General features: G+C 38.6%; 1 long non-coding RNA gene across 1 annotated transcript; it reads right to left on the bottom strand.

The window, feature by feature from the left end:
• Window positions 1-794: 794 nt before the first annotated feature.
• LOC116669430 (uncharacterized) lies at window positions 795-14,557 on the bottom strand. The gene is made up of 3 exons (XR_004326779.1): window positions 14,547-14,557; window positions 7,569-7,572; window positions 795-987 (listed from the first exon to the last, which is right to left on the bottom strand). It is a non-coding gene; the product is annotated as an uncharacterized LOC116669430 (long non-coding RNA).
• Between the last annotated feature and the right edge of the window lie 391 nt (window positions 14,558-14,948).

Below are 14,948 nucleotides of genomic sequence, written 5' to 3' on the forward strand. Positions count from 1 at the left end.
TTATTATTATTAACAACGCCTATGCAATTTTTTTTGTTTCTTGCTTACAGAACTTTTTTCCATCTGATGACCCTGTTCTGAACATGAGGTTGCCAGTTATATTTTGGGAGCAGTCCTCTGTTTACTGCTGTGTCAGGCCTGTCCATGCTACTGCATGTGGAAACAGGCCTAGTTGTGATTGATGAAGGTCCTTATGTGCTGGGCCCTCCCAGGTGAGCGGGCCCTCAGAAGTGTAGTGCTTCAAGGCGCTGTGCGATAACATTGGAGCTGTCCTCCTTGCCATCATCTTGCTAGGAGCCTCATTCATCATGAGTATGGGATACTGCTCACTTCACAGCAGGTTTCAAATATGATCTGACCCTTTTTCCAAGGGGGAAACACGGAACTGGCACTCCCAATATGACTAAGCCTTCAAAAGAGCATTAATGTTTCCACATAATCAGTATTCAGTGCCAAGCCATTTCAATTATGGAAACAGAAAATCTCTTCCAATTCTCCTGAAATTATTTCAAGTTGTTCTTCTAAAACAATGCCATTTCTCTTATGCCCTAATTGCACTAGAATTTATACTTTACACTGAGGAGAGAGCCTCTGGTGCAGATGTGTGTCACAGTCAAGTCGTGTCAGTTAAACGTTTTTATACCCAAATGGGGCAATTCTTTCTACAGCCAGCAGAAAATAAAAGACAGCAGTTCTTACGCAACACAAGATACATTCATATTCCATATTCCAAGGTGTTAATAAGACCAATGGTAACAGGAATAATTGAGCTCTTCAATCTATTGGCCTTACACACAATGGCTGCATCTCATGTCTCTTATTTGATAGCTCCCCGGTCCTCGGCTGAACCAGAAGTTGTTCTGTCCCTCCCTTGTGAAGGCCGTCTCAAAGCCCTTATTTCTACCCCGATAGACCAAGGAGCAAGACGAAAAGGGATCACCGAGGAGCTATAGGCGAGGATACACGAGAGCAGCCTTCCTGGAAGCCCTGCAACTGAAAGCAGTCGCCAACTCAGCCCATACAGATGACAAATTCATGTGACACACCATAGGAAGGAACGACTCATCCCCCAAAACAAATTTGCTTGTTTCTTCTTTCCTCCTACAATTTTCTTGTGTCTCCCCTATGCTTCATCGATGGATAGCTTTGGCCTCTCTCATGGCTCAGACCCTGTACAAAAGTGATAACTCTTCACAATTAATCCCTGCAATTTTGCCAAACATTTTTACGATACTGTTCAGTCGTTGCTTATTTTTCAAAGTGAGGAAAGGTGTGCTTATTTTTTAGTCAGCTGTGTGGTTTCCAGGTCCTGATGGGTTTGCTGGCAGAAGGAACTGAAACTCTCACTGGACACCTCTGTTCCCAATTTCTCATGGAGAGGCAGGGATTTACTGCGACCACCCGATGTTTTTGATACGTCTTGACTAGTTTACCCAAGGTATTCACATTTAGCAATTATTGTGTAAATAATCATATTATACACACCATTACTGCAGGTCAAAGAAAACGCCACAAATGACACTACATACAGCCTTCCTTTTTGCTTATTGCAATACAATTATATTATATTACTGTGTGTACACACAAAACTACAGAATTCTTTTTGAAAATGGCATACAAATTATCGTTTCATATAGTGTTTGAAGGTGTTTTCAAATTAAGGTGTTTGAAAATGAACACACATTAACAAGTTTAACTCACTCATGAAGGATTATTTTAAATAACCAAAAAGTATTTATTTATTTTTATTTTTGGTCTTTATTTGACAGGACAGCTGAACATACTGTAATGTTCTTAATGTTTGCTAATAAAAGAGCATAATGGTAGAGACTAGACTGGTGTGATGACTCTGAGATCAATATTAAAGTGTAACCTATATTTTAGAAATAAAATATCAACAGTGTTCATACATAATAATAATAATAATAAAAAAAAACATCAATTGTATGTCCCCCACCACCGTAATTTCTATTTTGTATTTCTAGTCTTACCTTTCTTCATTATAATATATGCTTCTCTGTAAACAATGACATGGCTGTTGGTTGTTGGAATAAGTGTTGATCTTGGTGATGCATTTGGTTGCCACAGCCCTTTGTAAGCACAGGACACATGTTTCATATTCCTCCCCTTTAATTAGGCCGGACTGGAAAAACTGACCACACTCCTTGTTTTTTTGGTGTAGGCCTGTGGAAAGGTATGTGGTGGGCCTGAAAAGTTAATGCATGCATGGCATCTCTCTCCAGTACCTGCAAGATTTATAACCAAGTATGTTGGACTCACCAAAGTGGTCAGACTTTTAAAAAAAACATGTAAAACAAGGCTTAATTTCAACATCTGACAGTTGCTTACTAAGCCAGTTACCACCAATAAACAAACACACACTTTAAAAAAAAAAAAATTACAATTTAAAAGGTCTTAAAAATGAACCAAAGTATTCTCTGTGGTGACTGCCCTGCCTTGGTTTGAATAAGGCAGTTTATGTTTTACCACCATTTACATTTCACTGAACTATGCCTAAATTTATACTGCGTTTCTGAACAGGAAAGAGTATGTCTAAATGAGTGGGTGGCTCTATCACACATGCTGGTTGCCATCAATTTAGTAGACAGGTACAGCATTTGGTGGTTCTGTCACTTGATATGTGCAAATATACACCTTTTTAGTATGTGTTTACCAGGACAGTTTAAATCATGAAAAGGACTAACGGATTGCATGCTGTACATGGATTACCTGATCAGATAATCAAAAGATCAAAAGACAAGTATTTGTGGCTACAAAGCACCTGACATGTGCAAATGTCCGTCAGAAACACAGTTGGCATCATCAGACATTGAAGGTCAACATTTACAATGAAACAGACTTACAGCCACTAGAGCCAGTCCCACAATGAGCTTTCCTTAGTATGGGCCATTTCTGAGTCTGTAGCTTTTGAGGAACAGAGAGAGGGGGCAAGGTGGACGGTGGGGGTGTGGCTTTGACAAACTGCCACTTTGCCCGTTTGAAAGCCATGATGTCTCTCTCTGGGTGGGCCAAATTCTCTGGGCGGGGAAAGGAGTGAAAGATGAGGTGACCTTTCCCCTTTATGACATCATAAGGGGCAAGATTCCAGATCGGCCAATCTGAGCTTTCATTTTTTCAAAGGCAGAGCAGGATACCCAGGGCTCGGTTTACACCTATCACCATTTCTAGCCATTGGGGGACCATAGGCAGGCTGGGGGAACTCATATTAATGTTAAAAAAACTCATAAAGTGAAATTTTCATGCCATGGGACCTTTACCTTTTGTTATGCTTAACTGACAATGTTACATTTTGCAATTTTGTCAGATTTGTATTCCTCCACCATTATCAGTAGGTATTGTTTTTTATCAAAGCTTGTATTTGATGTGTGAGAAGGTGTGGAAACACTGAATATTAAATTTACTATAAGGAAGCCACAATAAAGTTAATGAACTTTTTTTCCCATTTACTTTTACTTCTATTACTTTCATTTAATATCAGAAAATTACTTTTTATACTTGAGTAAAGGAAATATCAGATTCTTTAAGACTTTGACTTAAGTGATATTCTAAAAGGTGACTTTAACTTTAAAGTCTTCTTCTTTTTTTGACTCAAGTATTTCTTTCATGTAATATATACAAGACTGATCTATACTATTATGAATACAAAATATAGAGTAAAGAGATAAGAGATATTCTCTGTTACTCTATTAATTAATTCTGTTATTGTTGATAGTATCTAATCTTCTTCTGATTTGTAATCACTATCGATGAATTTGCTTGTCCAATATGGATTTAATTCTTATTTTCACAATTCTTTCCAATAAAAATCTCAAAAGTCAACTGCTATCTTCAGCCTTTATTGGAAGTGTGTTAAGCTTACTGCATCCTATAGCTAAAAACCTACACCATGAGGGCAGAGGCATAGGATTTTTTTTTATTCTAAATAGAAACCAGTGAGTTCATAGCTCTTATGACATGATGATTTGATGTTGCATGGCTATCATTATAATCCATGAAAATATAAAGAGACATATGTATTGAATTTCCTTAAATAGAGACAGCGTTGAAGAGCATTTGCCAGCAATGTGGACAAAAGTGATCTGTTTATTTTAAAATAGATGTTTGAATATTGTTTTATTTTTTATAAATGCAGACTTGGCCCAGCAGGTGAGTCTGTCTCAAAGACATGTTTGAATTAAGAGCCTGGATTCAATTCACATACTGTAGGAGTCTATAAGAGGACAATGTGAGTAAAAGGAAAGCTGTGATAAGAGAATCTCTGTCACCGTATCCAAGTAAAATAAGCGAAAGACTGGCATACTTTATTTTTGAACATGGCCATGGAATATCAGGCCTGCCCCGTGGAAAAATACCGCAGCTAAAATCAAACCAGGGTGTCACTTCTTAAGTTTAGGGAAATTTAAGTTTACTTTTCATTATGTTTGTATAGGATTGTGTTTCATGTGCAATAAAACACCTTTTGGGTTGCTCCAATAAAATATGAAATTCTTGAATGTGTATTGCAAAGTCTGCTGGCTCAACTAAAATTCTTCAATAATTCAAAAAGTACTCAACTTTGCTGTAAAGCGGGCAACCTTGAAATCAATCAGTCAATCAGCCCGGTAAAAGCCAGCGACTGTGACTGAGAAGAGTTATAATAGTAGTCTTGTGTCTGGACGCTATGGGAGGGACACTTTTCTATTCCTCCTTAAGTAAATACTACATATGCAGTGGGTATTAGGCTCCATCACAATCCCTGGTTATTTGGCAGGCTGTTGCTAATGGAAGCATGGTCTTGAGTGAACGTCACAAGCACAAGGCTGAACAAAGAGGCCCTTCTGTGGGCCAGAAGGTGCTGAAAGGCAGGCTGAGGGTGGCAGGTCTGTATGGAGCACCACTATCATGCTGGGCGTCATATACTGAAGCTCATAGACAAAGGTGAGGTATGTTATCACCACTCCATTGACTCAGACCGCTGCTTTGGGGTAAGACCATGTTGTTGCATGAAATTTTGCATCTTCAAGTTCTCACACAATTAATGACAATGCGGAAGTTCTCTGGCTCTGTTTGCCAGACACTGATGTAAACTTCTTTAAAGGACAACAGTCACCCTTGATCACAAGTTGCAGTTATTATATGCATCTAACAACTCATTAAGCACCTACAGTCAAACGAAGTTCTCTGTGCTGAGAAGGACACAAAAAAGCTGTATTTTGGCCAGTTTCCTGGATTGAATAATGGGATCCGAAAGTAGACATGGCAAAGCTTCATACCTCATTGATTCTCTGTGCCACATGTTTTTGCATCATATAACATCTTAATTTAGACCACATGTGCCCATGCATGCCCTCCTGAATAGGAAGAGGTGAATGTCTGAGACAGTTAGAGGTGAACGTAAAACACAGTCCGTCAAAACACTTACAGTACATTGGGTTTCTCCAGTTGTAGAATTGAGAGAAAAACAGGGTGAGGAAACAGATTCACTACCAACTCATATTATATTTAGCTGCTGAGGTTGTAAAACACAACTGCCTTGTAACTGCAAAACAGTGATTGACAAATGCTCTGCAAGACATTTCCACATCTTGTCTCCTGTGAGGTTCTTCGACATCATAAAGAAAAGAATGATGAACTAAATATTAAGATCACTCATGCTGCTTCTATATAGCCAGAAGTAAGTCCCTCATAGCTTTTTTGCTAAATATGTTTTAGTATCCCTTATTCATGTTCTACATATGAGTTGATCAATGTTTCATCTCAGCCAGGATCAGAGTTCTACCATAGCTCGTTGGAATCTGTTGCTGTTCAATCTAAAAAGATATAAACACAAATAAAGCAAGCAATTCATTTTATGTCATAAGAGATATCCATATATAAGAAACATTTCACCTTACTGCATTACCATTGTGCATGTAAAACATATAAATCATGATGACATGGTCTTGCCATAACCTTCCCATTACCTGATTAACCCCAGTAACTGTAGGTAGCAAAATGTTAAATGTAAAATTAAAAGTAAAATGTGCAAATAAGGTAAACATGCTCACTTTCATAATTATATTTAGGTATTATTTAACAATAGCTGGTATTTCTCTATCTACTCTCCATAGCAGTTGTATGTGTGTCAATGAGAGGCAGAGCAATGGGTGGCCATACAGTGTGGCACATTTCTGATGCTGTGAACAGGGAGGGCTGCCTGAGCATGCTAACCAAAGGAAAGCCTCAGGGCCACGCGACCGGACCCGTGGAGCCACTCGAGTGATCCCTTAGCCACCACATACAGTCTGCCTTTTACCTCCTTGTGTGTACACAAAGGGGAACTTATTTCCAGTTACCCACCCTTGCTCTTACCTCCCCTCCTTCTTTCCCCCCTGCCCTTCATAATGAGACAGAGTCAGGTCCTGCCGCTGCATACTAAAAACCTGCCTCCATTGCCAAACAATCACTGCAGGCCGGGAAGGAGAGATCATCTAAAATCAATCCAACAGTGGATGGGTGACCTGATACTGCTGGCAGTAGGCCTAAGTGACGCACAAAGGAGGTGACTTTCTTACACCCCTCATATAGTGTTGGGGCACCAGAGCTCCACATGAATCTGTTCATTATTAAAAGGAATGTTAAACTTCTGGTAAAGGCTAAAGTTTCACACAGTGCACTTTTGACATGTAGGCCTATATATGGAATATAATATGCTTATCTAAAATAATAATAAAATATCAGTTGTGAATTTTAAGTTGACAGTCACGTTTTGCTATTTGTAAAACATTATGGTTAAGAGAGAATACTTCCATGGGTGAACATACAGCCCTGACCTGTGGATAGCTCGCTAATCTGCAGTCACAGTTGAAGTCTGAAACCCATCTATCTCATTGTGTCAGAGCTCCAGCAGCCATGGATTCAGGGACGTGCACGGGTACTGGCCATTATTGCCCAGGCAACAGCCCGTTTGCCCTGATTGGCTCAGCTGCCCCTCTGGAGAAAGAGCGTAGGCTATAGAAACTTTTTCTTTCTTCTCTTTATTTTGTAGTTCCTGTTTTAGTTGCATCAATACAATAAGCCCATCATTAGTACAGTGGCAACAAATTAAATCGCCATATCTTTATATCTAGTGTTCATTTATTTTGCCCTCAGCGATGACCTCTGCCCCCAGTCACGTGACATTATTTCTATTCTCACACGGAGCACTGCACAAAGAGAAGGGAATGCTTGTCTGGCTTAACGTGAGTTTTTAAAGTTATAGAAATAATGACAAATGCCCTGCGAATAGTTTTTACAAAATCCCCTTGAGCTTTGAATAATGTGCAGCTTCAGCTTGTAACATTTTCATCATGTCGCGCATCGTTGCCTAATATCAACGTATAATGCTGAGTTATCAACCAAAGCTAATGACAGCCTGTAGCAGCAGCAGGCTGACGTAGCTATGTAAAGTCCTCCATCACATTAGTGTGCGCTCTGTAGAGATGAGAGAGGCTAAGGAATGGGATGGTTTGGGCTCTTGAATCATGTTAGAATATACATTGTTGACAGTCTTTTTTTACGTAAATTTAAAACCAACAATCGGATGTAACGTTGCTGAAAGCTGATATGAGTTGACTTAACTTCATTTGTTATAATATGATAAATTATTGTCCCTATTGGTTAATAAACTGTATTTCAAGCAATAGCCCCTCCATATGTCTGTGCACATCCCTGGTTGGATCTGTCAGCAGTAGAGAGTACTGTAAAATGTTACGTTTCCTCTGGCAGTACCTTAACAACACAGGAGCATGGAGGCCACACACAGCTCCCAGATATCCAGAGATGAAAGTAAATAAACCAGGGGAGCCATCCCTGACACCATGTGTGGCTACGTACAGTGCAGACTGGTGGGAAAACAAAGTTGGGTCAAGCGTGATTAACGCCTCACCTTTTGTCAGAATGCCAGGGATGTGTGTGGCGTACCCCAAAGCTTGATCTTATGACTTCCCTGTGAGGTCATAGACCCAATTGATCTTGACCAAAATTACATTATAGATCTTTGATATCAATGTACAGAGACCCAGAACATGTTTTATAACAACAGTTTCCCTCCAGTTGGTACCATTGGGTGTTTGTCTTGATATAACTTAACAACTAAAGCAAATGGGGATTTGTGGTACCGATAATAAAAAATAGTGTCAATTTAGGGATACTCATGTTTTCACAGACTGGTTTGTGTAGTATTTAACCAAAAAAGAATGCATCATTTGTGATTGTAAAATATTGACACATGGCTAAGCCATGCTGTTTTATTGTTACAACATGATCTGGCAAGTTTGTAGCTGTGAAATATTGCCTCCAAATTAAATGATAAAATACTTTCAGTAACAATGCTATGGTTAATGTTAGGTTTTGGCACACAAACTACTTGGTAAGGTGTAGGGAAAGATCATGCTGGGTTAAAACAAGATATTAGTTAAGGTTAGGATACCTTGGTGATGGTTACAATAATAAACATTTGGTTGAAGCTGGAGGACAGTTATGGTCATGCGGGAAACTAAAAACGAACCATGCCATCTGTTCGATGTTTTCTTGACCCAACCATTCATCCTGTCCTCCCTATGTGACTCGTTGCTCTATAACATCACAGGCTATTCTCCTGAACCATTCATACATACAGTGGTCCTCATAAGTTTACATGCCCATGCTTAAGTTAACTAAAAAAAAGAAATAAAAAATCATGTTTTGGAAATTTATCTTAATACCTTAATTAAAAAATGAGGTAAAATCCATCCTTTAAAGACACCAATTTTCTTGGTGAATGAATAATGTATAATAAATAAATGTTCTTCCTTAAAATAGAGGGGGCATAAGTTTACATACCACTATGTTAAATTCCCATAGAGGCAGGCAGATTCATGGATCAGGATACTATGCATCCTGATAAAGTTCCCTTGGCCTTTGGAATTAAAATAGCCCCATATCATCACACACCCTTCACCATACATAAAAATTGGCATGGTTTTATATCAGTTAGACTAATTGCTGGTTTGATTTGAATTGAGGGAGGATTTTATGGAAAGTATCCCATGCCAATCTCTATGTATGGTGAAGGGTATGTGATGATGTGGGGCTATTTTAATTCCAAAGGCCAAGGGAACTTTATCAGAATGCATAGTATCCTGAATCCATGAAATAACTGGCCTTTAAAAATAAAATCTGCCTGCCTCTATGGACATTTAAAATAGTGGTATGTATACCTATGCCCCCTGTATTTTAAGGAAGAACATTTATGTATTTGCAATACATTATTCATTCACAAAGAAAATTGGTGTCTTTAAAGGTTGGATTTTACCTCATTTTTTTAATTAAGGCATTAAGATAAATTTCCAAAACACGTTTTTTTTTATTCCTTTTTTAGTCAACTTAAGCATGGGCATGTAAACTTATGAGCGCAACTGTATAGCTACAAAAAGTAATGCACTGTAATTCTTAGATTTTCCAAGTAGTTATTACCGCGAGTAAGTGAATAAGGCAGTGACTGCTAGTGGCTGTAGTAATTATGACTAATATAAGACCAAGGAAAATCAGACTAGGAAGTACGTTGGAGTGGTAGATTGGTCCCCAAAACACAAAACTTTCAAGCAAACTTCATGTCCTGGAAGAAGGTAGGAGAAACACAAGACTCACATGCAGGAAAAGGATGTTTGTGTCCCGGAAGTATTACTTAAGGGGACCACTGTTTAACCCAAACCACAAAGGTTTGGCAAATCTTAACTAGTAGTTTTGGTGCCTAAACCTGTCATGTTACAGTCACAGTTACCTTTTTGTGCATACGTTTCCTAGAATATCATAAAAACCTGTTCATGAGAATGCGTTGAACAACGTCAACTTACTTCCTCCTATGCTCTCATAATGACTATGGCCACTGTGGGGCTCTGTCACTTGGATGTAAACACATGTCGTTTTGGGGCTCCTGCTCAAATGACTGATGCTGTCGTTTTTTCTTTGGACAGTCACCAGAGAATTCTGTCAGACTTCTTTTTGCTTTTTCAGCACCTTGGTAATTAGTTCAGTTTCTCACTGCAAAATGCCAAAAGCAGGGCCTTCAGGCTCCAGAAAGCCTAAAGTTATTTGTCTGATGTATTTATGTCCAGGCTAATGTTGTAGTATTACAAGTGTTTCCATAATTATTTGCTGTGGGATTAAAGGCGCAACTGGAGTGTTAAATGTATCTAGGAAATTGTGCAATAGGATGATGTTAGGCATCTAGTTGGACAATTCTGGACAGCTTGACAGTTTTTTGACAGAGATTTTGGCCATACATGTATTAGCAGGGTTGAACATTGTTAACTTTCCAGTTTTAAATGCCTGTGGATCAGATATAAGTCAGATTTTGAAGGGGTACTAAGTACGTAAGTAAGTGCCAATCAAGATAGATTGTTTATCCAAGAAAAGCCTGTAAACATGCACCCGAGTCCAGCCTCCCTGCAGGTTCTCTGTGTATGTCACAAGGTGCAGAGGCGTGTTCACCTTACAGTATTCCAGAGCAAAGCAAGCCATCGTCACCAGGATTGAGAGTGACAATGCTGACATTTCAACAGCTATATACTTTGAAACATGCACACCTTATCTGTATTCTTAAGAAGGATGTGCCTCCAAATTGCTCCATTGCCTGTGGTCCGTCTGTTTGTTGTCGTCCATTGCTGCACATAGACTTTAAATAAACACAGCTTTGATAAGCTAGGGGCCAGACAGTCACCTCTGACCCATGACAGTTCCGATCGGGGTCCTGAGGTTCACCAGGTGACACAAGCATAGCTTTATATTTGCGGCCCTTTTCTATAGAGTGAGGTTTATAAACACTGCGAGTGGATGAGGGAGTGTTGGTAGGAAATTGACTTTGTCCAGAGTGTGTTGACCAGGAAGAGATCATAGGTTAAGAGGTACATGAATCAAAGGAGGCTTGGGAGGTTATCATGAACATTATTCATGAATAGGATGAATTTACAGCCAATCATTATCCAACTAGTCCCAGTAAAAGCTTTAATTTAATTTTGTTATTCTGTAAAACTGCGGTATGTAGAAATTGCTATCGTGATCTTATTTTTTAAGCAAGTTTTTTTCATGCCTTCCTACTCTCACTGAACTTATTCTTCCTCTCCTTGGAAGTGTGTATATATACTCTTTTATAGTTAAAACAGTTTCCCAAGACCTCTGAAGGTAAATTCAGGAAAATAACTTTATATTATACAAATATTTCCTTCTGCACAGTTAGGGTCGTTGGCCTATTTGTAGTGGACGTGGCCTTGGGTGCAGGCAGCCAGTGGCAGTCTGAGGCCTCTTTGTAGGCAACCGAACATGCACCAAACCACAAATTATCATTGGAGCAGGACAGGCCTCCTGCACCACAACCAGGCCCACCTCTACCTCCCCGAAAGCTTTGGATTTATGGCATGAGTCCAAATAAACATATCTGAACATTGTGTCAGAGAGGAGCCGTGGTTGAGCATGCATCTGAAAGAATCGGATTCCACATCTGTATTAGTGATGTAGTCCACTACCAGGTAATACAGCTGGACAATTTCTTAAATAAATCCTAAAATATTAATTCATGCATGAATACATGACCTTTAGTATCTCTCCTTGGCCCTGCGTCTCTTGGTTTTAGCTTTCCTTCCCTTTCGCCACTTCCTGTTCTCACCGTGTCTTTGCTGAATTCAATCAACTTTTTTCATGGTAAATGAGGTGTGCAGTAATGTAAACATTGGTTAGAGATGTTTACTTTTGTCTCTGTATAATTTCTGGTCAGTACAGTAGTCACACTTATGCAGGTAGAGTGCTGAGTGGAAATCTTTCCAGCGGTTCTTCGTCATTTGTAACCATCTACCAGGGTGGGATTGCTCATTATAATATTCCCTTGCCTGTTGGCGAAATAAGGAGCATTTCTGCTTTTACTAGTGGTTTTGACTGATTATTAATAACAGAGGGTACTCTGTTTATTAATTACTGTTCATATATTTATGCAATTTATGCTCCACAGAAAAGTTATTTTGGATGTTCTTGTTATATATATATATATATATATATATATATATATATATATATATTAAAAAAAAACATAATAACATTATTTATACATCCCAATGCCTGACAACAGATACAAAATAAAGAAACTTAAGAGAGACATTTGACAACAATGCTATTACCAGCTATACAAAGGTGATAAAAAGTCTATTAGAGAATCCTAGGTAAAATCAAATCAAAAAGTATCCTTATTTCACTGGTAAAGTCAATCGTTTCTGTTGAGGTTGGAGATTTTCGGTCAAAGCAGAAATGTAGAACTGTGTGATAATAGAAACACTGTGTTTTCAATCGCAAGATAGGACAGAATTCTAACCTGTCAAAACATCTGTCAATCATAACCTTGTGATCAACCATATCATAAGCAGCCCATAAATCAAGAATTACTAGAACAGATGTTTGTCTACCATCCAAGTCTTGTACTGTATATAGGACCTTATAAATTTTCTTCTTAAATCGAACATGTTTAGTCCCCAACACTGTTGTGTTGGACCGTTATTTTTTAACGCCATAAACTTAAAATGGCTAATCCTCTATATAACCAAATACAAATGTGTACATTATCTGCTTAAAACCATGGGAACTGTTTTCAATACCTACGTTTTAGGTAGGGCTCTTTTTGCACCATACAGTTTTACCAGCATGCAGTCGGCGTTAGCCTTCACAGTAAGACTAACAGTGTGCACAACGCTAAGATTCTGCTTTTGGCATGCAGTGTTGATGACATAATAATAATTTGTCACTCTGCAGACACACTGTGATTTATGACTTTTCCCATGCAGCAAAACATGCCCTTGGTGTTTCTTTATTACATTTAAAACCTATTACTGTAAAATAGGGAGATTACTGCATAATACATGCTTGGAAAAGAGCTGCAGGTTGAGCAAATATTGTGTTTTTTATACTAATAAAGTAGCTGGGTTATGGGTAAATGTTTATATTATTTTACAGCTTGCCTTGAGGAGGGAAAAGATTTCCATTTGTAACCAGAGTGATGAATGTGAGTAATTACCTTGTATTGTAAGCAATATACTTCACCCCCTAACGCTTCACACTGTTTCATGATTTGGATTTCACACTCACAGACAAATATTAAAAAAAAAAAAATTCTAATACAGTCTGCTTGTTAGAAAGACAAAATAGTCCAGGGTTCTCAGGAAGTTGAGTCAGATGTTTGAAGGTTGGGAATTCAATTAATTCAATTAAGTGTAGAAAAAAGGAAAATCTAAGGCGCTCTTCTTCAAAATTATTTAAAAAGCCTTCATTTTACTGGCTATTTCATAATGGAAAATTTAGCACAGACAGCCTTCTTCAGAGTACAGTCTTCTTGTTTTTCGTTTAGGTTTTTGTGTTCGGTGTACTAACCGTGTCATTGAATGATTGAATCAATGAATTAATTATCGACATATGGTTTTAATTTAAAAAGGTTTTGATGTGTAACAGGTGTGTGACCGCAGTTTACACCAGACCAGCTAGGGATTCAACTACTATCTCCCGTCCCTAGATGGATGCTCCCGTGTGATAAAAGATGGACAAAAACACACGAGGTACAATGAGATAAAAACATGTCTCTTTGATATCAAATGGGCCTTTTAAGTTCTGTAATTATCAAAACTGGCACAGAGGGACTTTGAGCACTGATGGACAACCAGCTTACTAGGCAATGGGCAGTTTTTGTATATTTGCCCAGTGAGTTATTTGCAGAATAACATCGATGTAAAGGCCACCGTCATCCCTCTCTGAGGGCCCTCTTGGTGCTGACACCTCATGTCTATCAACTCTAACATGGCTGTCAGCGCAGATCACACCATCCCTGCCAGCCAGTTCTCTCCTACTGCTTGCTGGTATTGAACAGTATCAGCGGAGACGACCAAGAGACAAAAAACTATAGAGCAGACAAAGATGTCTTTTAGCTGATATTGACACACATTCCATTTCATTGCATTTGAGTGCTGAAGGATAATCACCATCAGAGATATAATATCAATAAATGCTGTGCATTGGTACATATGGATCCTGCTGGAGGATGTTTATGTGTGGACACTGATTATTTATGTGTCAGCATGTTACCATGTTGAGGTCAGTTAACAACAAAGTGAAAAATAATCATGACGGTGCCAGTCATACTAATAACATCCTTTTAAGAAGATGCAAAAATCTTTCTTTTATACTTTCTATAAGGCAATTCATAACATAACTCTTTCTACTTTTTCTTCTTCTTTTTATTGCCTTATAGCAGACAGGCACCCTGGAAGTTGAGGCCTATAATGTGTTGATAGGGTAGAATGAGTTGTACAGTTGTCAGCACTGGGTTGATGAGAGTCCAGGGAGCATCTGTGTTGATGCCGAAGGGGTTAACGTCAGCTCTGAGGGCAGGAGGTAGTCTTTACTGGGAGTCCCACCACTGTGGTCAGTCTGGCAGTTGTTCGAATTGTTCATTAATCATAGCCCTAATTTGTTTTCACACTGCTGTGCTGACACAGACTGACCATTGAGATTTCCACCTAACTGCCTCTGTAACAATATTCAGAGTTGTCATTGTAGTGCATGTTAAAGAACCCAGTAAGGCTGAACCACAGTTACATGTGGCAGGTAGAGGTAGGTGTCAATGTGGATGTTAAAAAAAAAAAAACGTTTTTTTTTTTTTTTTTTTTTACACCTGTCCTGTTTTTTTTTAAATTAGTAAAAAAACCACATGTTGTAACAAATATGTGTACATAGACATGTGTGTTACCTGTTTAACCAAATGTATTAGCATGACTCCCAAGGGGACGTGAGCTATAGACTTCATAAAGTCAAAGGGCAGTTTACCCTGAATGTTCTCCCCTGTAATGTCGTACCAAGTCTTGGCAAAGCCGTATATCATTAACATCATACTCTAGCTTCAAAAATTTTAGTCTCTTGTC

Source organism: Etheostoma spectabile, chromosome 19 (genome assembly GCF_008692095.1).
Source record: "Etheostoma spectabile isolate EspeVRDwgs_2016 chromosome 19, UIUC_Espe_1.0, whole genome shotgun sequence".
Taxonomy (NCBI): domain Eukaryota; kingdom Metazoa; phylum Chordata; class Actinopteri; order Perciformes; family Percidae; genus Etheostoma; species Etheostoma spectabile.